A 27477-nucleotide genomic window follows, 5' to 3' on the forward strand; every position below is an offset into this window, starting at 1 on the left:
GTGAGGTCTCACACAAGAGCCAGCAGTCAGGAACGAGGTGAGGAGCTGCTGCTCGTCCCAGCTCTTCACAGCATGTCAGGATCCAGGCAGAGATTCGTGGCACGGAGGTTAGATTCAGAGGGCAGCTACAGGTGTTTCTTGTGTCTCCTCGGCAGTCCTGGCTGACTGCTGCCTCCTCTTGATGTCTGAGCTGGCAGCTCACCTCTTCCACCTCCAAATGGAGCTCTGCCTTTCCTTCTTCAGCCAAATACCCCGTTTCTGTCCAAAATCTAACTTTGTAACTGGGGCTGAGGCAGTGATGCACATTTCCTTCACTGCTTCAGCCAACCTCTCTGGCAGTCTTAGGCTCAAAATGTCTCTCCTCCTAAATTTAGAACAGCCTTTTATGTGGGCCCCCCAGCGCTCACCCAGGGGAGGCACGCTGGAGTGCATGAGGAAGCTTTGAAATGAAAGATACTTTGTGCAGACCCAGACCTGTTTTTTAGGAGGACTCTGGGGGAGTCAGTAAGTCCCATCAGTGTGGTCCAGGAATTTAAAAGCTCTGTTGGCTTTGCTTTTGCAATATTGAGCTTGATATTGCACCGTATTTGTGCAGTATACAGCTGCCTACATGTGTCAGTCCAGCATGTGTGTTTCTGAGAGAGAGAGGGAATATCCATATTTTACTTCTACTTTAGAGCATTGTTGCAGGCCATAAGTAATTAATATCTGAGCAGCTCAGATCCTCGCATGGCAATCATCACACGAGAGAAAACTGTTCTTATGAAAAATACAACAAAGCCCCTAAATCTAAAACACAACAGCTTTCTTGTAAGAGACACTCTGTGGCAGGAATCTGCAGCACAGCAATCAGCCTCTTTTTAATATACAAACCAGAGTAATGTAAGAAATACTTGGAAAGCAGCCACAGCCTTCACAGCAGCTGCTGCTACATTTTTGTCAGGATTAAGTTCATTTCAATTATAGAAAGGCTTGTGATCACCTGCTAGGAGGTTTTCGGCAGTTCAGGAGGCCGAGGGAGTGTATACAGCTATATTTAAATACCAAATGCGTAGCGTGCTCCAGCACCGTACCATTTGCAGAGCACTCTTCAGACATTCCCTAATTAAGTGTTTAAGTATAGTTTCCTTTTTGCTTTATGGCTTGATATGAGTGGATTTTTTTTAAGGTTCACATAAATCCTAATTTAATTTTGGAGAAAATGAAAGGAACTGAGGAGACTGAATGAAACAGACACCATGGCACACATCCCTTTGTTACTGCTGCATTGCTCAGACTGTGCCAGAAGAGGGCTAACCACCGTAGCTTTTGGTGCAGCTTCTACCCTTTGCTTCCTACAGCGAAGCATGTGAAGTGCGGAAAACTCCAAGGCAGAAGAAGAAGGCTGGGACCTATTTTAAAAGAAGTGGTCTATGGTGGGAGGATGCATGGTTTCACATGGCCCGTCTGCCAGCCACCGACCCCAGCGGGCTCTTCCCAGATGTAACTGAGCCCAAGCGGCCAGAGCATGTAGGTCAATGCTGGTGCTCGCCACCCTGCCGTAACCCCTCTGGTTGTCACCAGAGCCCACAATCACTGGGAAAGTGACAAAGCTGCTGGTGAGATGTGGCCTCCACATGTGTCTGCCCACAGCTTGCACTCACATTTCCCTGCCCTGGGTGCTTTCACTCGCGTGTCTCCTTTCTCTCCATCCGTGTTTGAATCAGACGAGGGGGGATCGCCAACATTTAAATGCCACAGACTGGCTGATGCCATTCTGCACAGAGGAGACATTTGCTTGTCGCCTCCGATCAGCACCATGACACCTTTGTGGAGAGTGTGCTGCAGCAAAAAGGGACAGAGAGTGGCATGGCCAGAGGACAGCAGCAGTTCAAGCAGAAGGGAAGCCTTTCAGGGTGACAACAGTGAGTAAAGGGTTTGGCAGCTGTGGGAAGTGGCTTCTAAGGAGGAGGTCTGGCACCTCATCTTCTGATAGTGTGTCTGGCAGGCAAGACACAGCTATCGTTTGACCTGGGGGATGATGTGATTTGATTGTCCTTTTAGAAATAAATTAGGAAGTGGCTAATGCCAATTTTTAAGTGTCAGAACAACACAAGCTTCCTAGCACTTGCCAAAGTGCTGCCAGAAGGTTGTTCTCAAAGGAATTAATTTTGTCTAATTAAGTATCTCCATAGAGCTCTCCAAATATCAAACCAAAACATCAACACGCAGCACTTTGCAGACTAATGGGAATCACACTGGAGCCTGGCATTGTGAGCTGATGGATTGACAGATGGAGCTGATGGTTGTGATGGAGGAGTGAGAAGACACAACTCCCTTTCCACCTCTGCCCCAAACAACTCATTCACCCTGCTGTAAAATTCCTAGAAAATACTTCCTATGGCATGGATTTCCCCAGAGGGAAGCTGGTTGTGGTCATGGAGCGGTGAGGAAAAGGCTTTGAGTGAGTCAAGAGCTTTGTGGTTTTGGACAAGGTTCAGATGAGCAGGGGCAGAAACCCTGGTGGGAAGTGGCGGATTATGTCTCTCTCTGCACTACAGCAAGGTGTCACTCATTGCTTGTAAACCCAGAGCATTCGGGTCTGCCAGTGAGCTCCCAAGGCTGCCTCCCAAATCTCTCGGTTTCACTGCACATTGCAGACCAGAGCACTGAGCTGCAGCCTGGAGCCAGGAAGCATCCAGAGTCCTGCCCTGGAGCGTCCTCCTCTCAGATTTCTAGTTCACACAAAACACCAGGTATTTTTGCTTTCAGACAGATACATGTACTGGCACTGTTTCCTTTTGAAGTTCCTGGGAAGTGGACACCTTTTTTAGAGCCCCCAAGATGTTGTTGCCAGCTCCTTTTTACTGAAGAATCGTGTTTACGTGCATTGCCGTGTGTTTGCAAGCTGGACTTTTGACACTTGGAAAATAGAGTTTTTAGAAATATTTCTTACCTTAACACCTTCCACTTTATAAAAGCCCTTATAGTCCTTACAAATCAGGTTAATTGAAAAGAAGTGAAAAATAGCAAAGTCCTCAAAAAGTATAAATAGCCAGTTGAAATTTTGGGTGCAGCCAATCTTCGCTGCTTGGTACTTGTTATGATACAGCTGTTAGGTGTCGGCTCAATTATTTCTCAAACCGTTTTGAGAAGTCCACTGGCTTTACTGGTAACGAGCATTTACCTTAGTTATAGAAGACACTCCTGCATTGTGTGAGTGATGGGTGAGATTTGACGTAGCAGCCTCCTGCACACCTAACGCTTCTGGAAAGTCCTCCCTGAGCCAGCTGCTGCAGTTTGCAGTGCTAACATGGTGCTGTAGCACAGCACTGGAGCATCTGCCTGGCAGACAGGAGGATCTCACCCTGCTAAAAGCTGTCAGAATACCGGTTACCTTGCAGCAGACAATAAAATGATTCTAGGGCTTTGGGGGGCTTTTTTTAGTGAAGTGACAGATGCTCAGATGAGTTGTTCATATGTCTGATGATTTCTGTTGACAGGGATAATCTTGCTGTGATAGAAAAAAAATCAAGAAATGAGCTTTTGTTTTGTAAAGCCACTGCAAATAATAAGGAGGATGAGAACAAAATGTCGATGCTCTGTATCTATATCCATTTTTAATTTTGAATTTATAACATCTCATGTTAACAGTGGCCTGATCCCCACCATGCTGGCTTTTAGCAACAAGTCTCCCAGGGGTGGATAGGGGCTAAAGACAATTTGTAACAGGAGGGGGAGCTCTCTCTGCACCGACTGCTGGGGAAACACTGCTTGCTTCAGGCAGGATGTCGGGGAAAAAGCAGCGCTCACCATTTTGTTCCTTTGTGTGTTTTCTCACGTGTCTGCAAGAATTTCACGGGCTATTTAACTGCAGTGATTTAGCTTAATATATATATATCAGTGCTATATGAATCTAATGAGAAGAGAAGTTGCAGGATCTGTTTCTTTGACTTAGGTTTGTATACATACAAATTAAGGCCTTCTTTTCTGAACACAAGGACTCAGAAATTCGGGGCAGTTTCCTTGCTCAGAGAAAGGACCTTGCTGAGTTTCTCAGCACTGTGCACCGTAACGTGTTCGGGTTGTTCTGGAACACCCTGATTTCTCACTTGCATCAATATTGTTTCTTACTTCACTCCCTTTTAACGAAAACAAAACACCATCCGCCCAAACTCACACACCAGTGCCCCAGCAAAGCCCCCACCGCCCGAGGGGCATGAATCAAACGAGAAGCAAAGGGATTCCTTCTTCCTCTGGCAACTTTTACTGAACTTCTAGATCACTGTTGTTATTTTTGCTGTTGTTACTCCCTGACGTCCAGGGTTTTGCAGTGGGCCCCGAGCAGGGCCGGGGCCGTGCGGCCGGCAGGTGGCAGCCGCTCGTTGCCAGCGGCGCCGGGGCCGGGGCTCGGGGCCGAGCTCGGGGCAAGGCCGGGGCTCGGGGCGGCCTCCGGGGGGTGCTCGGGCCTGCCCCAGGCCTGCGGCCTCCCCACTGCTGCCCGGCCAAGGCAGATTTTTCGTTTTATTTGCTCGTAAATTTTGTGCTGTTTTCACTCCGTCTGCTTGGAGATCTGATGTAGTGTAATTCTGCTGGCTGGTAAAGCACTGAGCAAGGGCTGTGTGCGGTTCTGGCCCCTCACTAGAAGGACATCGAGGCCCTGGAGCGTGTCCAAAAGCTGGTGAAGGGCCTGGAGCACAGGTCCTGTGAGGAGCGGCTGAGGGAACTGGGGGTGTTTGGTCTGGGGAAGAGGAGGCTCAGGGTAGACCTCATTGCTCCATGCAACAACCTGAAAGGAACCCGGGGGGAGCTGGGGTCGGCCTCTTCTCACAGTTCACCAGTGATAGGGCTGAGGGAATGGCCTCAAGTTGCACCAGGGGGGGTTCAGGTCGGAAATGAGGAGTCATTTCTTCTCAGAAAGTGCAGTCAGGCATTGGGATGGGTTGCCCAGGGAGGTGGTGGAGTCACCGTCCCTGGGGGTGTTAAAGGAAAGGCTGGAAGTGGTGCTTGGGGACATGGTTTAGTGGGTGACATTGGTAGTAGGTTGACGGTTGGACCAGATGATCTTTGAGGTCTTTTCCAACCTTAATGATTCTATGATTAGCAGCCCTTTCATTTAACTTCCCAATCGCCTTTTTTTTTTTTTTTTTTTTTTTTTTTTTCTCCTCTCTGCAAAAATCCTCTTAACTCATATTGGAGAATTACTTTCCGATTTCCTGCAGTGGACAAAGCAGTGCTGGCACAGACGTGTTTCCTCTTTGCACGCTGTGTTGGGTTTGGTCGGGTTACAGCTGTGACCTGTAGCTCTATATACACCGTCCCTGGGAGTGTTCAAGGAAAGGTTGGATGTGATGCTCAGGGAAATGGATTGGTGATATTGGTGGTAGGGGGACGGTGAGGCCAATTGATCTTGGAGGTCTTTTCCAACCGTAATGATTCTATGATTCTGGGTATTAGATATTTCGCCCTATTGTGGTAGGCACTAGACAGGAATCGCAGCCAGACAAGCAGTTCTTTTTTTCTCTTCTGCAAGGGCTAGATCATTGGATCAGAACAGGAGGGATTTAAGTCTGCTGGTATCAATCTGATTAAGAATACAAAACTGTTTTCATTATTCATTTTTTGTTACTGTTTTTTTCTTTTCTCTGTTGGGATAGTCTCAGGCATTAGGAAATTGTGCAACCCTGATAACTTTTAACACATAATTAAACAACTCATGATTGCAACAATCTTTGGAGTCGTCTTGTGACTGCCTGCTAAAATATTTTTACTCACTGATGATAGAATATTTCTGCATTTAAACAAGAAATACTGTGATAGAAAGCTAAGTTGTATGCTTAGTGTGATGAACAGATAAAGGAAACCACAAGGTTTGTTTCATTTCTTAGCCTAGGAGAGCCATGTTCAGTTCTCAGCTTTGACCACACAAGTTCCTACTGGAGTAGTGGCATTTTAAGACTAATTTAATCTCCGTGTATTTCAGTTACTTCCATGAGGCACCCAGAGGATCTCAGCATTTCACCCTGACAACAGGACTGAGTGGTGGACCCACCTGTGCAAACCTCCCTGGGCCGATAAGGGATCTAGGGTTGGAACAGAGACCCACAATGAAGAAGGAAGTGGTTCCAGGACCACATACTCACCAGTTCTTGGCAAACCCCTCCCAGGAGAGGTCAGTACAACCACTTCAGATCCAGTTTCTAATCATGCATGTGCAAAACCTGTGTTTACATACAAAGGTGAGGTGGCCAGGAGACACCACAGGTGTTCTCACGGACCAGGCTCCAAACATATGTCGGGTATCACTGCACCAAGTGACTGCCTTTCTCTTTAACGGTAGCTTTAACAGAAGCTGGAACAGCAGGGATTACAATTGATTCAACTATCACAGCTGGTGAGTGGGCTCATCAGGTACATATTTAACAGGAATGAATTCTAGTGCTGAGCCGCTCCATAGCATTAAAGTCCCCCAGAAACCCAGTGTTCTCAGAGCAGTGTTTTAATCTTTAGCCTGCCCTTGGTATTTACATTCATTTCTTCATGAAAGATTCTGCATTTACCCAGTGTAAAGTGTCAGTGCAATGTGCGCAGGGTGGTGGAAGGGCTGTGCTGAGCAGAGGCAGCCCCGGTGCCACCGCTGCTGGCATTTATCGGCACAGCTGTGCCAACAGACAAACACAGGGCGAAGGCTGGGGTGGCAAGATTTGAGCTGGCCTGCTGAGGGACCCCCCCATCTTCTAATGCCCATGGGATGAAGAGCACCAGCCAAAATAGTGTTACCCCCTTTCAAGTGCTCTCAGGGCTGCTAGATTGGCATTACATGTGCTCTGGAAGGCAACGTGCATATTCTAGCATATTCCCCCACATTTACACACAAAGCGGACAACCGGGACGTTGTTTCTCCACGAGCAGGAAGTAAAGCCCGATTTCCTGCAAATCTGTATCCTATGTTACTGGGCTCCACCGCAATAATCCCAGCTCCCTCCCCACGCCTCACACCCACGCTAGGCAGGCAGTACGTGCTGCAATTAAGCGCACACTAATTGGCGATGAAAGCGCATGTGCAGGCTGGGGGGGGGAAGCAGGACGGCAGATGGGCGCGCTCACAGCCTCTCCACCCACAGCTCGAGCACAAGGAGGTTGGGGGGGAAGGGGTTTGGGGGAGACAGGCAGAAATTTCTGTTGGGTTCATGCACCTCGCAGATGGGGTTGGGGTCGGAACTCAAAGCGTTGCAGGGAGGCACTGCCAGCTGGTGCAGCACAGCGTCTCCGTGGGAAAGCAGGACGGCAGGGCTGGGCTGAGCTGAGCCACTTGCTGTCTCATGTGATTCCGTAAAATCTCCACCTTCTGCATCTCCCAAACATCCTCCCCAAGTCTGCAGCTGCAGGTGTCAGCATGGCAAACAAGCTCCTGGTGACTGCAGGCTGCAGCAGGCTCCATACTTGGCCTTTTCTGGGCTAACACAAAAATACAGGCTGGAGATAGAAAATATATAAACACAGAAACCAGAAATGGGGAAATCTGAGTGAAAGAGCTGTGAGGATCCCTCCTAAAGTTCCTCTTAGAGTTTCTGTATGTCTTTGTGCCCCCCTAGGTGGTCAAAGTTTACTCTGGCATTAAGGAAATACAGAACAGGCTATGGGCACTTTCTCCTCCCCTGCTGATTTTGCAGGCTTAGGAGAGAGCTGAAACAGGAGCTGTGGCACTGCAGGGCTGCCTGGCAGCTTATTACAAAAACCAGCCTGAAGCTGCAGCTAGACAAACATCTCACATGGGTGCTGGTGCCAGGAGCAGCCCTGCCATCCTCCAGCACCCTTGTGCTGCTGGGTATCTACACAGCCCTGCCTGGGGCCAGCCCCTGACCTGGCTGAAAACCCTTGGTGTCACTGCCACCTGCATCTGTCCCCTGGCCCAGCACCCCATGTGGCCACACAAGCACCAGTGCCAGCTCCCTCCCAGCAGCCTCATGGGTCTGTACCCAATTAAAATGACTATTAACTATGGCTCTTATTAGTAAGATTGACAACAGCAACTTTTAATCACGCGCTTGGCTTGCGGAAGAGATGGAGGAGGGAAAGGCTCACTTCTCCATTTACCACGGGTATGCTTTTGAAAAAGCAACTAAAAAAAAATCCCCGTGAGTAATTTGAGTTGAGTGCAGTGCAGCTGGATTTTAAAATTCAAGATTTAAGCATGGGAGAGACAAAATACATCTTAGCTCCCCGCTTTCTCTCCCCAGCCAGATGAATTTTAGCAAGGATCAGGTTTAGCTGGGATAGTTTTCCATACTGGTTCTTGTATTCCTGCCAGAACTGAATTTCTACATCCCATTTACAATGGTGGGGGGAAGTGGAAGTGCTGACATGGCTTCACCCCCACAGCATCGCTGCTGCAGACGGACAGGGATCTGGCCTTGGCGGCTTACCCAGGGGCTCTACAGAAAGCCTCTTCAGAAATAACTGACTGCTCTAAAAATAAGCACAAGGAGAGCAAGCTGCTTCGCACCGAGCGGGTGGCAGAATTTCTGCCTGCTCTACCGCAGCCCCAGAATACTGCCCAGGGTTTCCCCAGCGTTGCTGCTGTGGGACAGGGTTAATGGCTCGAGGTGTGGTGGGAATTGCTGGGTGTGATTTAGTAACGCCTTTATCTGATACTTGAGGCACATGAAAGAGAAAGGAAAAACCAGCTAAGCCAGAATAGCCCAGCTTGGCCAAGGGTGGAGTGGATCAGAGCGCGAAGACCAAATCCCTCTGATCTATCTGCTCTGTGTCCTTCTGTCCCTGTGCTGATCCCCAGGAGTCTCTGGCTGTGCTCTCCGAGGGCGCTGCCCTTCCCTCACCTCCCGTTGAGTTGCTCGTTGTGCCACAAACCGCATGGCGAACTGTTGGCGGAGCAAACCCAGTGCAGGTGTGGGCTGCAACCGTTCTGCTCGGCAAAGGGCGCCCGGGGTGCCCGGATCCAGGACGGGTGGCACTGCAGAAAATAACCCTGCATTTAACAACAAGTGAAAAGCCTTCCTTCTGCTGGGGGCAACAGCATTATCTTGATTTTTGAAGAAACCGAGTCCAAACCTGACCTTTGAGCAAAGTTGAACCTGGTTGTTTGCGGCTGGGGAAATTGCAGAAATCAGGAAGTTCTGAGGCTTGCTGAAGCAGAAGCTCTTGTTCAAACCGCAACACCTAAAGGGGAATTTAAGGGAGCCTGGGGCTTTTTTACAAGAATTTGCTCTTTTTACATAATGAGGGAGGTGTGAGAGGGCCCCGGAACGCTGGAAACGCAAGGGATGGCATTCTCCATGTGGGAGGCAAAGCCACATGGGAGAGCATTGTGGGCTTCACAAGAGCTGGGAAAATGAATTCAAAATCTGTATTTAAATTGATTTCTACAGTTTGGAAGAGCGCAGAGGTTACTTGAAAAGCAGTCCATGAGCATGAGGTACTTTAAACTCAAAACACATTAAGGTGAAAGCCCACAGGTAGCTGTGCCCCCAGGCAGCACCAAGGCCCTGGCACGTGTGGCACATCCCCTGTAGTGACGCACGGCCTGGCTGCAGATGTAGTTATCTAGGGGAGGTCACTGCCTGCACTTACCCTTTCCCCTGTGACGAGTGTCCACTATGTGGAAACCCAAATTGATTAGAAAAGTTAAAAATATAAAGCTGTGACACATCTGCATTCAGCTCCCTTGTGTGTGGTGCTGGACTCACACCCTTTTTTTCCCTCAGACAACAGCTTCAGGAGCCCAGCAGAAAGCGCCAGCAGCTCCCTCCAGCCAGTTTCTCCCAAGCAAAGGCTGCTACGGGGACAGGTTCATATGGCTACCGGCTTGCTCCAGCCTCGGATGCCTGCATGTAAGACCTTTCTGAACCCAAAATGAGCTTTCCTTGCAATGCACATTTGTGGTTCTTCCAGGAGGACTTTGCAGTAGCATTATACACTGCAGAACGGTTTCATTTCATTTCTCTGTGCGGCTTGTAAAAGGCTTCTTGGAAACCAGAGATCTTTGCATTTTACTTGAGTTCGCTTATCTGCCAGAGGCTGTTTCAAGTTACTCTTTCCAAGCCATATTAAATGAATCCTGAGGTAGGAAGGAGGCAGCAACAACAAGTACTCTCTATCCTTGTTTAGAAGTCACCGCTTCTAATTATGTTCTCTCCTTATGAGCATTAATATCAAGGACTACAAAATGAGGTCAACCTCTATTAAATGTAATGACTTTCCCTGCGGAGTTTGCGATGAAAGCAGCTTCACAGCAAAGGTTTCCATTTAGGGGGTGTTTCTCTTACAAGTCCCCTAACTCTGTGCAGTGGCTTCATTTTTCACGTGTTGGTTGCAACAAAATGTGAAGATTTGGAACGAGACTTTAATCAGTGAAAAACAAGACAAACAGATAGGAGAAAACAAATAAAAACATGAAGACTAGGAACAGCAGCAGACCAAAATACAGGGTGCTGCAGGTCTGGCAAACAGCAATCGTTAAACTGCAGGCAGCTCCAGAGGAGCAGAAAGACCACCTGCATCCTTGAACAAAACCAGGGCCCTCATGAGCTGCAGCTGCATGCAGTGAGAAAAAGAAAATAAAAAATAATAATAAAGAGGTTATTGTACGAGAGGCAGGTTTGCTTCATTTCCCTATAGATAACAGGGAATTCCCTGTGGTTGTTTCCCTATAGGTGCCCCCAGCAAGCAGGCAGTGTGCTCTGTTCCTTGTGAAATGAAACTTGTCACGGATACAGGAGCTAATTTTGAAATGTGGAAAGAGTTCTGGCTGCCTGACGGCACCATGACCCTCCTGGTAGGCAAGTGCTGCCCTGTTCCAGTGGTGAGTCAGATGTTAGAAGTCTGCAGTTATTCATGCAGCAACAGTATGCTAGCTTAAATGGGGCACGCAGTGCTGTTATAGCTATTTGCATGGCTTCTTGGTTTGGCGTTTTAAGGTAGGCAGACATCTTGCCGTGTTAAGGAATCAGCCTCTTTTTCACTTGAAACTGGAGGTAAAGGAGGCCGTGATTTTTGAAAATAGCTGTTGCCCCTGATAAAAGCCTCACGACTGGTGAAGTAATCCTACTCTTTCTGTAAAGGCATCTTTTCTTCCTGCAGCCTCGCAGGCAGGTTTCCCAGGCGGGCAGTTGTTAAAACACTCTGCCTGCCAAGAATGAAGGGGGTTATTTTGGCTTCGGCTCCTGACCACTGTTAAATGCACTGTGCTCAGGTTGCCATCTCTGAGGCTGTGCTGAAAGCAGCGTCCACCCCCTGCCTCCGGCTGCTCAGCCCCCCTGCTGCTGTTCAGCTCTCTGCTTTACATTTCTACCACCGCGGTTTGTTGAAATATCATGCGAGCACCATCCGCCTTTATTAACACCCCAGCGTGCCGCTGACGCACTGCAGACCAGCCTTCCCGGCGAAATGAGATTCTCGCCCTTTAAGAAAAAGCCCGCAGTAATTTTCCATCGCCCTGCTCGCTCTTGCCTACGTGGCAAGAATTGTTTGCGGAGGCCGGAGCGTTGCGGGCAAGGCGCGAGCACCGATCCTGCTGCCGTTGCCTGGGTGCCGGCAGCCACGCGCCAGCCTCCCGGGAGCACCTTTGTTCCCTGGACAGGATTGGGATTCTGTCCTCGTGCTGCAGGCAGGCAACAAACGCTGCCTTTCTGAAGCAGCCTTGCTGAATTGGGGTTTCAAAACATCACGAGCCTCCCAAAAAACTTTATATGTTTGTAATTATCACCTGTGATGACTTCTCTGACTTTGCAGAAGGAAATGTTTCATTAAAATGAGGTCCTATTGTTTGCCATTGCAATAGTGGCTTCTTCAAGGCAGCATGTTGAATCGTGGAGAAACAATGCCAGAAAAACCTTCTAACCTCCCTCCCTCCCCCCCGTGCACTTCTGTTATTTCCATTTAATAAATGAAATGGATATTTGCTGTTTTGCAGCCTGCTAAACAGATTTGCTGGGCAGCCTCTAGAGTGCTGCTAGGCGAGTCCCTGCTGCAGTCTGTGGAGGGTTGTAGAAACGCTTGAAATATTTGAAATGCTGCTGGCAAAATCTGCAGCAGCATGGAGGATTGGGTTTGCATGCTTTCCCTGCTTGCTGACGTGAGGCTCCAAGTACAGCACACAGTGCTAGTGCAACAGGCATTGTCGTGATGTCTTAGGGATAATTTGGTGTGAGCACTGATCCTTCCATTAATAGCACAGCTCTGTTCCTCCATTAGCTGCCTGTGTTGTCAAGGTCTCTCCCTACACCAGCAGCCAAACCCACACTGTTGAGCAAGCAAGCCTTCCCCATTAGTTAAATCTGCCATTTTCTTTCTGCAGCACCTCCAGCTGCCCTCGGGAGCTGGCCCCAGGAATATTTCCCTACTTTCAGCCTGTCTTCTTCCTCCTCTTCATCCCTGCAGCCACCCAGAAGCACGGCCAACTAACCTTGCCATTTGGATACCTCCACAGCCTTCCCTGCACCCGCAGGGGGAAGGAAGAGTGGAGCTGGGCATGTTTATCAGTGTGCAGTCTCCAACCTGGAGCACGCTTGTCCTTCATCAATGACGTCTGCCTTGTATGTGGGGAATGACCAAGCAGATAGATGGTCAGGACAGTGAGTTTCCATATCCCTAGGTCAGAGTTTCCCATATGGGTAACGTGATGGTTAGAAACAGCACCTTATCCTTCTGTGCTGCTTGGCCCCCTCTGCTCAGTTAACTTTTTGACATGTCTCATCTGTCTTTCGATTATGAAAGCATTAACTACTGCCTTTTAGCACTTTTATAAAACCTTGGTATGCAACAAAAGATGTGTTTGGCTTTTGTAGAGTAATTGTTAATTTATGCTCTTTTCATTGTCTTTTCAGACATTAAAAGCAGGAGGTCTGAACTCTTGAATTTTCCAAGAAGGCGAACTAATGCAGGAGGGCCCCTTTCTGAAGCAGGTTTGGCCCTGTTCTGTCTGCTCCGATGCACCGCCAACCTCTGCTGGACTTTGCTCTGGATTTGCTCGGCACAATAAAATGTGGAGGATCAGGTCTGCCAGGAGCAGGGTTCGCCTCTGTTGTTGGAGCAGTTAGGAATGTGGGTGAGTCACTGCTTTGTCTGAGGAATGAAACCTTAGATCCTGGTTTCTTAAGACTTTGTTTGCTTTCAGGACTGTAGTAATTTTCAAAATAGCTCACGCTCCTGGGGCTTCTCTGCATCTTAGTCATAACATCAGCCTTCGTATTTTGTATTTCTTTACCTTACATAGAGGGGAATACCCATATGTTCATGTGCTCGGGAATCCATAGGATCCAGTAAGCTGGCAAGGTCAGAGCATACAAAACCACTCGGCTCTGCCCACCCTGCTCTGAAGCAGAGCCTGGGTGCTGTCAGTCCTGCTAACTTCTGTCCCCAGCAGTCAAGGCTCATTTTCTGTACAACCACTGCAGCAAAAACTCTTCAGGATTCTTCTACAGCAATGTCACTAATTCAAATAGTGGCAATTTCCACATACAAAGTTAGAATGGTATTTGAGGGTGATTTGTTTCAGGAAGGCAAGAAAAGCAAAGGAGGAGAAAATGTGTAGGAAAGAAGCACAACAAAACAGCAGTTTTCCAACTTTTCTAGCTTTCAACTGTTTAATTAAGCGTAGGGACCTATGGCCATTTTGTAAATGAACTATCTGATTTCAAAGGTTTTAAATACCTCAGAAGATACTATTACCTTTGAAAATAAGGCTCTTACTTTATGTGGATGCTTCAGTATAATTTAGGCTCTTACTTTTTTTTTTTTTTGCAAATTGAAAAAAGGTGATATTAAAAAAGATTCCTCATACTTAACTTGTGTCATTTTCCTTTATGGGAATTTGACATCTAAAACTGACCATTCTTATTTATATAATAGATACTAAATCTATTTTTTGTTGATTTGTTTTTTATACCTTATGATTCTAGTCTACCAATTTTTCCCAAATACTCAGTATTTATATTTATTCAACAGCAAGCATGGACTCATGCGACTGTAATTACATCAAAATGAATTTGGGTCCTTTTGTTGCAAAATGTCGTTGGGCTACAGTTATGGTTTGAATGCACGACAAGCACTGAGATTACAAGAAAAACTGTCTACAAAATCCTACAGATTAAGGTCATGCATGAGATATTTAATGCTCCCTCCTGTGAGGTTTGATTGCAAGATACAGTCAGCTCCCACTGACTTCTTGAAATGAGATGGCTTGAAAAATTGACCAGATTCTATCAAATTTGCTTTGCTGCTAGAAGGGCTGGAGGTGTTGAAGAAATAAGAAACTGTGAGGAAAGGAAGAAGCAGGAACCAGGAGGGTCAAAATCCCTGCTGGCTAGCAGCTTGAAAGTGAGGAAAATCACCAAAATGCCTCTATTTTTTTCTTTCTTTTTTTTTTTTTTTTTTTTTTCTCTTCTTCCCCCCCTCAAAGAACTTGATCCACTGTAGAATTAACTATATCAGCTCTTTTTCGTTACTGTGCTCGTGGCAGTGTTTTCGGGGCCAGGACTAAGACTCCATAGTGCTAGAATCTGCATCCTTGCAAGTAAGAGGTGCGATGTGAGAACAGGAAATGTGAAGAGCCAAATGTGGGTAATGGGGGAAGCACCTTGGTCTTGTGGAAATTCAGTTGTAGTCTTCTCCACCAGAGGCAGAGATACCATCAGTCCACAGCTGTATGGAGAAAGGTGGCAGCAGCTGTGTAATAGTGCATGTGCTTTTCTCCCCCAGTTTGCTGTTATCTACATTTGGCCAACATTTGGATGTTTCCCTCCAGTCCATGCAGCAGAGGGTAGCACTGGGCTCATAAACTTAGAGAAAGTATTTTTACTTTTGGCATGTAGATGTAACACCTTTGAAAGGTGCCAAATTGATATCCCTCTAGCTTGTAAATTTTGCATGGTGGCCCAAAGAGGTGATTTGCAGTGCACCATGAGCTTCTGTTCTTTCTTGCCTCCTGTCACATCTTGAGACAAGATGCTGCAAAGCCCTAGCTTGCTGTAAGGTAAAACTGGGATTCCTCTCTGTGGGCCTGCCAGTCCCCAAGGCACTGAATACTCCTGCTCTTCTCTGAATCTGCCAGGACCTGAATTTTTTTTTCTCTCTCTCTTTTTTTTTTTTTTTTTTTTTTAAAGAGGTGACCATGTATTATCTGCTTGAAGCTGCTCTAAGATCACCAGTTCTTGTTCTGATAAGCCACAGAAGTCATCATTCCCACTGGGTGACTTTCAAGTAACTGATTTTGGTATACAAATGGGGTGTATCCTTTTGGAGAGCAAGCCACCATGTCTTTATCAGTTAAGTATCAATCAGCTGCACACGTTCCCTCTTGGAAATAACCTGTGGCCACAACAGTTTCATCCTGCTGGAGACATTATTAGTCTCTCCCATTCTTCATGATGCCTGTAACTAGGGCATCACTGCTGCCTGACTGCGTGTCCCGGGGGAGCCTGGTGGTGTTTGTGCTAATGTGATTGGGCTGCGAAAGGGGTGGAGAAATGCAGTTCTCTGCACTGGATATATTTAGCGAATGCAGCTGTGGGAGGCAACAGGAACAAGAGAGCTCTTGTACTGCCAGGGCTCTGACAGCTCACAAGCCTAAATTTGCTATTTGCTTTGCAATACATTCCGCCCCCCCCCCCCCCCCCCCCATCATGTTTATTTGAATGTAGATTTGCACTTTAATGTAGCCAGAAATCTTCCCAGAGCTTAGAAAGGAGATGTCACGGTGCCAACCCTGCAAGCTCCTTCCCCATGCACTGTACCCTTTCCTGGGCTGGGCAAGGAGGGACATTTGACCTCATTTTCTCCATGAGAGAGGCTAGTGTTGTAGGAATAGGTCTGTCGTGTACGCTGTAGCTCTTGCTTGGGCTGGAAGCAGCCCTGCAGCGCTAGGATGGCCTCTTCAGGAGCCTGCTTTCCATACCTTAGAGCACTTCATCCTGCCATATAAACACTAGTCTTCCTGGCTTCCCTGACAGCCTGATCCGATATTCTTTTGTACGTCATGGAATACAAAGAGAGCACAAAAATAGGTTTGCCGACCCGGCGGGGTCAAGTGGGAGCCTGCCGCTGTTGCTTAGCGTTGTGTTCAAGCTTGCCCCTGGAAGGAAGGGCTGAGGCTGGGAATTCCCCCTGCTTCCCATTTCCCCACCTCATTCAGCAGCTCACAGCAAGCCATGAGCCACTTTGCCTCAGGCATTAAATTTATGACAGTCTGCAGAATAGAAAAATAACTTTTTTTTTTTTTTTTTTTCTTCTTAATGCAGTTAAGGGGGGAGAAAATAAGATGGATGCAGGGAGGTCTCAAGTATGTGTCTCTGTGTCTGGACACAGCCTGGGGATTATGAAAACATATGTTTAGGGGGGAACGGCTTGTATTATCGCTCTCCTAGTTTTCTGAGTGTGCAGAGGTGTTTTTCTGCCTGGGGAGGCTGCATAGGAAAAGCACTGCTTCCACCATGGGACAGCACAGATCTGAAAATGTGTCCGGCCTTTACCAGAACTGGGCCGCGCACAAGCTCTGGATGCTGCTGTCCCAGCTCTGCACTCTCTGTCCTACTCTGATACATCCCGAGGGAGGTTCAGCGGTCTGTACCCTGGAGATATTTAACAAAGCTCAGAAAAATCCGTCTGTGAAGAGCTGAGCGGGACGCTGGGGTTCCCTCACCTCACCGAGCCCGCGCTTGAGAGGCTCGAGTTTCGCAGCAGCGAAGCGGTTAACCCCAGGACTAATTGGCTCCGAGAGCTCCATTTTTTTTTTTTTTTTTTTTTTTTTTTTTAACAGTTTACTGGCAGGCCGGGGGGAGCAGCTCCCTTCCCCCATCATCGCAAAAACACGCACTGCAGCGAGAAACCCAACACCGCACGGCGGTGCCGCGGCGCGGGGCTTGGCGGCCGACCGCCTGCCTTCGCCTTCTGTGCTGGGGAGGAGGGGAGGGTGCTGGGCATGGGCCGCGGATTTATCGGCTTGCAGCCCCGGCATCGCGCCGTAGTTGGAAATGCTGGGCCGAGTGAGGATTTGGGGTGTCTGGGGGAGGTTTCGGGGTGTCCCCCGACAGCCTGAGCCGCTGCAGGAGGGTGTGGAAGGCTGCCCCCTCCACCAGCAAAGCGGCTGTGTGGGTCGCGTGAGTGACTTGTGGAGGGTTCTGCCAGCATCTGCAGCCCCCCAGGGATTGAGTGTAAAGAGATAAAAATGATAGAAAAACAAAGGGGGAAAAAAGGGGGGGGGGGGGGGGGAGTTTTGGCTTCCTGAGGGGATGCCGAGTGTCTTTCCAGGCGTCTATCGGCAGAGCCGCCGCCATTTTGTGAAGCGGCAGTGGTGCAGCGGGAGGAGCCATGTTGTGGCTGCGGGAGCTGGTCGTCGTCTTCGTTTTAAACGAGATTCACTCCTCGTTCAGTCTAGAGGCTTTCAATCCTAAACTTCAGATAATTAAAAAGAAGGAAAAAAAAAAAACAAAAAAAAAAAAACGGTTACAGTGCAGAGTACTCCCCGGGGGGAATCAGTGTGAACTGAAACCGAGCCTCTCCGGGAGGCTGCAAAAACTGTAATGCTCTGAAAATGCCACCAAGTTCATAGTTACAACAGCCAGAGTGACGGGGCATCTGTGCACCCAGTATGGTGGAGCCATAGCAGACGTGTCCAGGCAAAATGAAGTATTTTAGTTGAAGCTGAGGTGTGTTTTTTAAGCAGAGTATTTGGCTGTGGTAGGAGAGGATAGCTGATGCATACAAAATGCTGGTGCTTTTTGTCATGGCTTCCAGGTATTAAGTTTTGATCTAAAAGACTAGCTTTAGTGCTGCAGAACTACTCATTTGATCAAGAGAATAAATATACTGATTTTGCGAGGAATGCAGCCAGACTGAATCTCAGTATACAGTCCTTAGAGCAAAACCAGCATTTCTGTCATGAGCCCTCAGTGTTGGAGTTTACTTTCTCCAGTCCTGGATCTTTCCCTTTCAAAGTGCATTATATGGCTTGTTTGTTTAATGAGGCGCTGGGAGAGAGAGCATTAATGCTGGCATTTGGGAATACAAGAGAGATTGTTGCATTTGATTTTTGGTTTTGTGTCATTGTTTTCTGGTTTCAGAGTCAGGAAAAGCTGCTCATTTATTTTTCATGCAGCTGTATTTTTATCTTGGCTTCTTAAGGAGGCAGGGCTTATGAAACTGCTGTTGGAGGCCTTCAGCTTTTGATCTGATGCTCAGTTTCCAACAAATTTCAGTTCAGTTTGGGGGAAGCTGTGGGTTTTAGAGACAAACGAGTGCTTCCACTGAAGAAGTACAAAATGAGTGCAAGTGCTCACTTCGGTGCCGTTCTTGCTGACGAGGATGTCAGCATCGATGTCCTGGTTGTCAGGTCAGTGATGCGTAGCTCAGAAATACCCCAGCCCATTCCACATTTCACCCAGACCTGCTAAGGAGATGGGGTGGAGAGCTGGGGCTACCAGGGAGGGGAAAGGACCCAAATACAGTGCCAGGATTTCAGAAAGCATTAGTCACAAAGAAAATGAGGATTCAGTCAGATTTCTCCATGTTAACTGCAGTTCAGTTTTTCAAGGTGTCCGATCCCCTCTCTGGCTCTAAAGGAGTGTCTCCTTTCAAGCCAGTCATCCGTGAAGAATTCTCTGAGGCAGTGCTTCCTTCATATCAGAAAAACAATGAAAAGAGGCCTTTTTGCCATCTCAGGATCATTATTTTCTTGATGACCCTTTTATATTCTGCTGGGTATATATTAAATCCAGAGGTCAAGCATACACTGAATGCAGTGTGCACTGATCGCCAGCAATGAATACAGTATGGGGCTCTAGTATAAAGTTCATGTACATCTTCGGTTTGTTTTTCTAAGACTCTGCATTGTAATAATAATATAAAGCATAAAATAGCATTCATCTATAAAAATTACTTTTCCAGCACATAGTAATATGCCTTTCTAAACCTCTCAGTTAGTTTGCATTTTTTCCTGAGCTTAATTACATTTTAACATCAATTGAGTTGACTTTCTGCATTTAAATAATTGATCTTCAACTTCATTTTTGGTTCCAATTCTCATTATCTTTGTGTGTGTATATATATATATATATAGACAATCCTTTATTAATCTTTTAAACAGATTTCATTCATGCAGCAAAAGTAGCGTCCCTCAATATTCCTTACCAGCACCTGATATGCTAGCCAGCAGCACAGTATTTTAATAATTGGAGTTTAAGAGAAAAGTCAGTTATTAAACTCAGTATTTCAGTTTTGTTTGTGTTACAATTCTGAATTTTTCAAGCATTTGACTTTATTTCCTACACACATGAACTCATGTTCCCCATACATTTTCTCCCCAAAGTGTTGTGGAGTCTTGTTTATCTTATGTACTAGGTCAGTGTTCAAATGTACTTTTTAATACCAGCAATGTGAGTGGCTTGTGTTACAAGAAAACTGTAGATAGTTTCCTAATTAAACACATTTTATTTGGACCAATTCACTTCTACTTAACAGTCTGACATTTGGTCTCTGGATAATCAATACCCGGTTTCATGAGAAGGTTTTAGAGGTATGCTAGAGGAGATGAATAAAAGGTGAAAGAGCTAGCATAATTTATTTTTTAGTATTCCGTTTTTAATTATTCATAAACATAGGTAAGAAAAATAAACGCTGAGGAGAACACAAAGAATAATGATGCAGTTGTATGTACATGTGCGAAAGGACATGCTCAATCTTACTCAGAATTCACAGATTTCATTCCTAAATTCACTTCATATGCTTCCAGATCCTTAGGACAACATTCCATTTAGACACACCAAGAAAAACCTGGAGTGATTTTTACTGACCTTAATGTCTCAGAGCTGAATTAAAGGCATAGATGCATAACTTAAGGCCTGTACATTTGGAGTATCATAGCTTTTATTATTAAATTAAGTGTTTCTAAACTTTACAATGAGACATGCTTGTAGAGCGACTTAGTAACTTCTTGTTGAATCTGTGATGAAATCTTGAAGAAAATAAGTTATCTTTTGGGCACGTAGAGCCTGATGCAGGTCTTCTGCTGGGTGAAACCACAGTGAAAGTTGTGATCAGGTTTTTCAGACAGTGACCAAGCACTGTGGATGTCTGACTCAAGATATTTGTGTTCATGCTTCTGCCCTAATTATGCAAAAAGCCATTGGCCCCATGCTGCAGCAATATTGTATTGACAACGTTTTCTTGGGCTGATCATGTTCTATCACCAATTAGCCTTCTAATACTCACCTTTGCCTAAATATTAAAAACAACAACAAGAACAACAAAAAAACTGCTGTGAATGGTTTAAGCTGAGACAAGATTATCACCATTGATGGCTTAGAGTATTTGTTTCAGCATGCAAATCTGTTGCCTGCAGTAATTAAAGCTGCTAATTCTCAATGGACGACATGCCCGACATGCAAAAAACTTCTCGAATCACCAGTCTGATGAGTGCTCCTGGCTGGATAAAGCGCTGGCAGGAGCCAGTGTATAGTGAATCGACTTTAGGAAGAAAATAAACCTCGCTGGTAACATCAGTCTGACACAGAAGCTATTTCTGGGAAGGTGACATTCTAATCCAAGCATGTCTCTGCTGTAGTATCGCTACATCAAAAATTGATTTGATTCCACATCTAACAAGTGTTGACAGATATAAAGAAGTTTGTTTTGAGCTACAAATATAAGAGGTCTTCTATGTATACAGTACATTACAGCAGCGTGATTCAGTACTTTATCACGCTGGCTGTCTATAAAATTAAAAAAGTATATGCTTGTTCTAAGATTTCACCGAAAAGCATAGTTCTTTTTCACTGCATGTGGCAATTTGCTGAATAATGCATCATTTTGTCAACTATTATACAGCAATCAATAAAGTGCCCTATGGAGCTACCTGTACACAAGAGAAAAGAATAAAGATTGTTATGGAAACAGGCCATTACTAAATTGTTCAACTTGCTTGAAATAAAAATTCCAGTTCTGTATTTCATTTTCAGAGGCTTGGGTTGTTTCTCTCTTCGTTCTAGCGTAGTTGTAATTCATCTTGTTCAATTTGAGTGAAATTTATCACGTTTGCAAGGCTAGCATGAAGCCCCAATGCCTCCAAAGCTCCAAAGATATTTACTAAGAATGAATGCTTGCTTTTCGTTAGGTTTGTCATCCAAACTCTCCAAAGTCTCGCTTTACTAGAATCCAAATTGAGATTTAATGGAAAATAAAAATTACAGCTTATAATTGTTTTTTCCCCTTGACTTTGACGTGTGAACACATATCTGTGCTAAGTCTGTTTTCCCTTTTCTCATCGTATTTCTTAAACACTTAAGCAATCAAGCATTACTGGCTCACATTTGAAGAAAATAAATTTGAAGGACAGACAGATGAATGATTTTGGAAAGTGAGCTTTAAATCTGCACAGGGAATGAATCATCCTAGAGTTTCAAATTTGTTGAGTTTTGAAATACATTTCTACTTTTACTGCCTAGAATTTCTGAAATGTATTTTTCCCAGCAACCTTTAAATTCCAAATTTTCTGAAGAGTTTGCTTAAAAACTATAAAATGTTTTCTTCTCAGACGAATTGTATAGTATCTTGAAAATAGAGAATGATAGATTTATTTTGAAGCATGAGGTTGGGCATAGCTCTCTGAATCTTGCCAATGCTTTTTTTTTTCAGATTCTAGATAAAATGGTGACCATTTCCCAGCTCAGCAGAATACTTGTGTGACTCCACAGATCATATATACAGCCAGAGTGGTAAGAAGAAGAACGCTGCTTGTAGTTTCTAACTTTTAAACATATTTTAAACCCTATCAATACGTCTAATCTTTGCATGTTTCCAGTCCTGCAAGTTTCCACACCCACAAACTGCTTTAGTACAGAGAAGTACGTAACTCAAGTTATACAACTTGCCTTCCTTGTGGTAGCTATTGGTATTAAATTCCTGGGAAGGTCCATGTTGTTTTCTTGTTTGCTGTCAAAGGTGATGTCACTAATAAGTATTTGCATTTTTTTTTTAAATGTGAAGATTACTGTTAGCACTTCCATAAATTCTCATGGCTGACTAGGTACAGGCAAAATGGCCAATTAGTTTTACTTTTTTTCTAACATGTCCCAGTCCCCTTATAAAAATTTTCCAAGCCAGGAATAGTTTAATGGTTACCCTAAGAACTGAACTTGACAAGCTAGATCATTCTATATAGGTAGCCAAGGTTAGAAAAGGTGTAAAGAGACAGATCTGTTGTTCCAAGCTCCAGTGTCTTATTTTAAGAGGCAGTTAAACATACTAAACATACTAACAGATTAATTCTCCATATTAATCAGTCTAGAGGTTTAAAATATCGAAATCAAAGTAGGGCTGAAGTATCATTCACACTTTCCTTATACCTCTACAACTGCCATTTAAAGCAATTGTTAAATGTTGACAAAATGCAGCAAAAGTACCTTGACTGAGATGGTTACTATTTCTTATAGTTAAGATGGCGGTAGGGCTAACTTGAAGATAATCTGTAATAAAAGCAACAAACTTGAAATTTCACAGCTCCTTAAAAAAGTTTTTTTTTTCTTTTTTTTTTTCTTTTTTTTTTTTCTTTTTTTTTTTCCTTATTGTATACACGAATTCATGCTAAACTGAAATAATGAGCTGGGTAGGTTGTTCAGGAGGTCTTGGATCTAAAATCTGTGCCCAGGCCACTAGAACATGTGTGCAGAAACAATACCATTTGTTTGATGCATTATGACCAACAAGTTAAAAATTTGCTTAGGAAAGCAGACTGAATCCCTGAAAATATATTGGTTCAATTTCTTACTTCCCTTATGACATTATACTTTTATTGATAACTTGCTTTTCTTTGAAAACATGAGTAAGAAAAGCTGGATCTTGGTTAAAAGAGCTTTTATTTTGGATAAACTGCAAAAGCACTGGAGTTTGGCTTAGCAGACTGAAAGATTTTTTTCTTTGCCATATGCTTATGACACTGATGAGAATTTGTTTCTAATTATTCCTGGTGTTAAGTCTTTTTCTTGCTGCTCACAAGGTTCATCATTCTAAATATGAGCACCATAAAAGTGCTGGCAAAATGGCCATATTAACATAATCTTGGTTTTCAGTGTTATAGAAACAAAAAGGGCGTATGCAAAAGTTCTCTATGTGTAGATGTGTTTACAATTATTCATTTCAGGCTGGAACAAAAGTCTGGGCTTGAATTCCAGTTCCAGACCCAGAGAAAATGAATTGCATGAGCTGATTCTTAGAATTATTACGATGGTTGGTGCTGTTGTTACTGATTGCCTTGTGACAGTAGCAAAAATCTTTAGCTAGGATCAATATAACATAATAATCTTAACAGTCACATAGAGGAGTTGGTTCCATGCCTGGCAGAACTTTGTCTTTATTTACATTTCTGTCTGTTGACATCACTCTGTGTCAAAGTTTAGTCAAATCAATATTAGCCGCTATGGAAAGTCCACAAAAGAAAGCAGCAGGGGCATAGCTATAGTTGCACAGCCTCTTTGTGCACGCTGCTCCGAAATCACAGGTTTTCAGAAGTGTGATAGAGGGTAATTTGTATCTGCCTGGACAATTACTGTGATTTTAGTAGCGAATTATTGAGGAAGGAAACAGAAGAAAAAAAAAAAAAGCAGATTGTATATTTGTTTGCTTTAGTACATATTTCATGTTACGTACAAAAATACAAAAATAATACATAGCAATAGACTTAATTTGGGACAAAGCGACAATTTCTGTGAACACCCTGCCTGGAGGAATTGAAATGCCTACCACAAAATATCTTGCTGTATTCAAAGGACATTTATTATCCTGTTTGCATATTCTCTGTTAAAATAATCCAAGCTATTCTATGTGGTTTGGGGCCTAGAAAATTGTTACTGATTTCTCCTGGAAAATGTTAATTTTAGTTGAAGGAAAGTTTTGTGAAATGGCGCATCTCCCAGTCTTGTTCAGACTCCTGTTCTCCACTTCAAAAGACAGATACAACGGTTAATCTTTTAGTTGAATATTGCTGTCAAATCTCTGGCCTTTCCATTATGTTTGTGGCTCCGAAGAACACGTGAGATCTCTCAAAGAACCGGCTTTCTCACCAACGTCTTGGTATCCTCTGTTTCACAGGGCATGTTGGGGCAGGCAGGGACACTGCCCTGAGAAATTACAGTATGTATTTGCATATTGTCCCAAAGGGATATATAACAGTCCGTGCGGAAGATGGGGAGGAGGAAGAAAGGTTGCAGAAAAAACAGTTTCGGTGGGTACTAGAAAGTGAAGTAGTGTGCCTATATTGGGAATCCTAGCAGTCCTGATGCAGTCTGAGAGAACATTTCCCAAATTAGTAATGGAAACATTAAGTTGTCTCATTATCTGACAAGTGGTTCATAAAACATGGCTGAAGTATTTAGGTTTAATGATACACAAAGCAAGAAAAAAAGAAAACGTTGTTTAAAACAGAAATAATACTCTGTATGGAGGAAATTGCAGTTGCACAGAAATTCTGGATTTGGAGGGAAAAAACTGGTGTAACCAGAAAGGCTGTAGGAGCAAGAATTCGGTGTTTATACAAAGCTGACCATGGGAGATAAAAGTGCGAAGAAGGAGGCTAGCATTGTTCTTCTACTGCAATAGGAAAAAAAGAATGCAAACAGATACACTATCACTGGTGTGAACGACAAATTTGTCTGACGAGTGTTGTGACTGGTGAGAGCGACCGTACTCATAGTCACGTATGTGTAACTCACTTTAGGCCAAGAAATAGAAGAGGTGATGGATAGCTCTTTTGAAAGCTCTTTTGAAACGTAGGCCTCAGTGGCCAGGAAGCAGAAGAGCAGCATGGGCTATATTTAATTAGGATATTAGACTTCCAGTATTTTTTCTGTTATATGTAATAGCAATGCAGTAAGTCACTTGAAAAACGTTTCTATCTGTAAAGGTACATGAAGTATAAATAGGAATGATCTATTAGTCTGTTGGTGTTAGAGAAGATCAGATAAGGGTTTGAGCCTACAGGTTAGGTCTTGTTCAGTTATAACCTTAAACTATTCTGGCTAGAACCATGCTATTCTTACAAAGCACAATTATATCTTGAATGTTTGATCTCTCTTATTCCTTTCATGTGCCTATCGCAAGTGATCAGACTTCATGTTTTTCTAGAAATTTATTCTAGGGAAGAAACAACAGAAAGACCGAGAGTAGTGCACTGAACTTCAAATCCTTATCTTTGCTGTGAAGTCATACCTTCAATGTTGGGTGAAAATGCCTGCATAAGTAGCAGTGCTTTTGCTGTGCCCTACTTTTATCTAGCCTCTTTTGGTTGCCCTTCCCCTCTCTTCATTGTTAGCATTTTTCTAAGGAGCACAAGCAGCACCTGTGTTATGTGCATGCCAACACCTTTGCATACAGTTACACATGGTTAGTTCCACTCAGAGCAAAAGGATTAGCTTTTAGTTTGCAAGAGTCTGAACAGAGATGAAGTTGTAGAACAGGCTCCCTGCACTTCGTGTTCTTCATAGACCAGAACTTCAGTTCTTCTTGTTGTGGAAAAAAATGTAAAAGGCCTTTTGTTATCTTCCAGTGAGAGGCATATATCTGCTAGTTTGCCCACCATTACTTCCTTGGCTGGAGGTTCCCATGCTGTGGTACCTGTATCACCGTGCAGGCCACCAGCATCACTTTTTGAAGTAACTGCTTCGAAAGCAACTGCTGTGTCACCTCTGTAAGCCATCAGATTTGTGCATTTCTACCAAAGTATCCCCATGTATCCTACATTGAGAGGTCTGCTTTTCTTTGTATTTTGTGGAGAAACACATCACGGCTCAAAATCATTTATCCTCAGGACCATTACTAAAGGATTCTTTCCAGCTGACCAGATACTTCTGGCTTTTCCAGGACCCTGGTTCAGGAGATTGCTGCTGAAGTCCAGTTGCATGATTTCAATTGCCAGACTAGCTCCTGAGACTTCTCCCAATCTTTTTAAAGATTGCTGATTGAATTGCTGCCGTACCAGCCCACGTTATTAGATCAAAAAGGAAGAATGGGCCATCTTTCTCTCTGCTTTTAATGGAGTAAGCTGTGCAAATGAGAGGAGAAATGCATGCTTATCACTCAAAGTGGCTGCTGAAGCATGTAAATATTAATTATGTCATCCAGTCATGTTAGCTGGGTGTGCCTCTTGCAGAGGAACATCTCACAGAGCCACAGTGGATGGGCATCTGTCACAGGCCAAGAAGACGGGGAATGCCCCCGTCGTGCAGCTATCTGGTTTCCATGGCAGTAGTCAAAATAGGAGAGCGTGTCCTGGTGAGGTTGGCATCGGAGCCAGTTTCTATGGCATTGGCTAAAAAAAGCACGATAACCGTGTTGTGTCTGGTGTCTGAGGCGTTTGGCGGAGGTGCTGACGAGGTTGGGGCTGACGGTGGGCAGGTGATGGGCTGGGCCTGGCCGGTGCCTGGTGTGTGTCATGGCGTGTGTATATATATGTCACGTCATATATTTAATATAGCGTATACATGTGTATATATCTGTGTATATATGTGTGTATGTATGTATATAACGTGTATATATATGTGAATATATGTATATAACACGTATGTATATGTGTATATAAGACGTCTATCTCCCTGTGTGCGGGCTGAGAGAGAACAGAGGGGGCTTTGTGAGGGACGGCGGTGGGGCTGTGACAGGACAGGGCCAGGCCCGGTCTCGGACCGGGGTTCGCGGAGCCCCGGCGGGGGCGGGGCGGGGCTGGGGATGCCCCGGCCAGGTGGGGCCCGGGGCGGGCGCTCGGAGCCAGCTCGGAGCCAGCTCCCGCCGCCCCCTGAGGGGCGGCCAGGGCGGGAGCGGGGAGGCGGGCAGGAGCCAATGGGGAGCGGCCTGCACCGCTCGCGGCTCGGTCGGATTCGTCGACGGCCGCTGAGAGGCAAGGCGAGCGACCAATAGGAGGCGGCGGCCGCCGCGCGCGCGAAGGGGGGCACCGGGCTGTGTGTGTGCGGGGAGGGGGAGGCCTGAGGAGGGCGCGGCGCGGCCAATGGGAGCGCTGCGCGCCCTCGGGCCTGGCGGGGAGGGCGCGGCGTGGCCAATGGAGAGCGGGGAGCGGCGCGCGCGCATCTGAGGGGAAGGAGGGGGGCGCGAGAGGAGGGGGGAGCCGCCGCGCGGCGCGGGTAGGGGGCAGGGGCCTGGTCCCGCCCCTTCCTCGCCGCAGTGAGTAGCGAGCGGGCCGCCATGTTGTGCGGGGGGAGGGGAGCGAGGCGCTGAGAGGAGACGGGCGAGAGCCGCTCGCACACACGGCACAAGATGGCCGGGGGAGCAGCCGCCGCCGCCGCCCGGCTCCCGGCCGCTTCCCCCCTGGCGCTCCGAGACGCCCGGGACGGCCGCCGGCCTCCGCCGCCGCTCTCCGGGGTTCGCTCCGGGCCCGGCGCTGCGGGGCTGGAGGGGAGACGGAGCGCGGGCGGGCGGGCAGCGGGCTGCCTCGCAGCGGAGCGCCATGGCGGCGGGGCCGCCTCGCTGTGCCCGCGCCTCGCCCCG

General features: G+C 45.8%; 1 long non-coding RNA gene across 1 annotated transcript in view; it reads left to right on the plus strand.

Moving 5' to 3' along the window:
- LOC118171953 overlaps window positions 1-25992 on the plus strand; it is a 44211-nt gene extending 18219 nt beyond the window's left edge. Inside the window, exons 2-6 of the long non-coding RNA XR_004753494.1 lie at window positions 5963-6151; window positions 12825-13045; window positions 21625-21704; window positions 25529-25669; window positions 25843-25992. This is a non-coding gene — a long non-coding RNA (uncharacterized LOC118171953). The remainder of the gene's footprint in view (window positions 1-5962; window positions 6152-12824; window positions 13046-21624; window positions 21705-25528; window positions 25670-25842) is intronic.
- The last annotated feature ends 1485 nt before the right edge of the window (window positions 25993-27477 follow it).

This window comes from Oxyura jamaicensis, chromosome 10 (genome assembly GCF_011077185.1).
Source record: "Oxyura jamaicensis isolate SHBP4307 breed ruddy duck chromosome 10, BPBGC_Ojam_1.0, whole genome shotgun sequence".
Taxonomy (NCBI): domain Eukaryota; kingdom Metazoa; phylum Chordata; class Aves; order Anseriformes; family Anatidae; genus Oxyura; species Oxyura jamaicensis.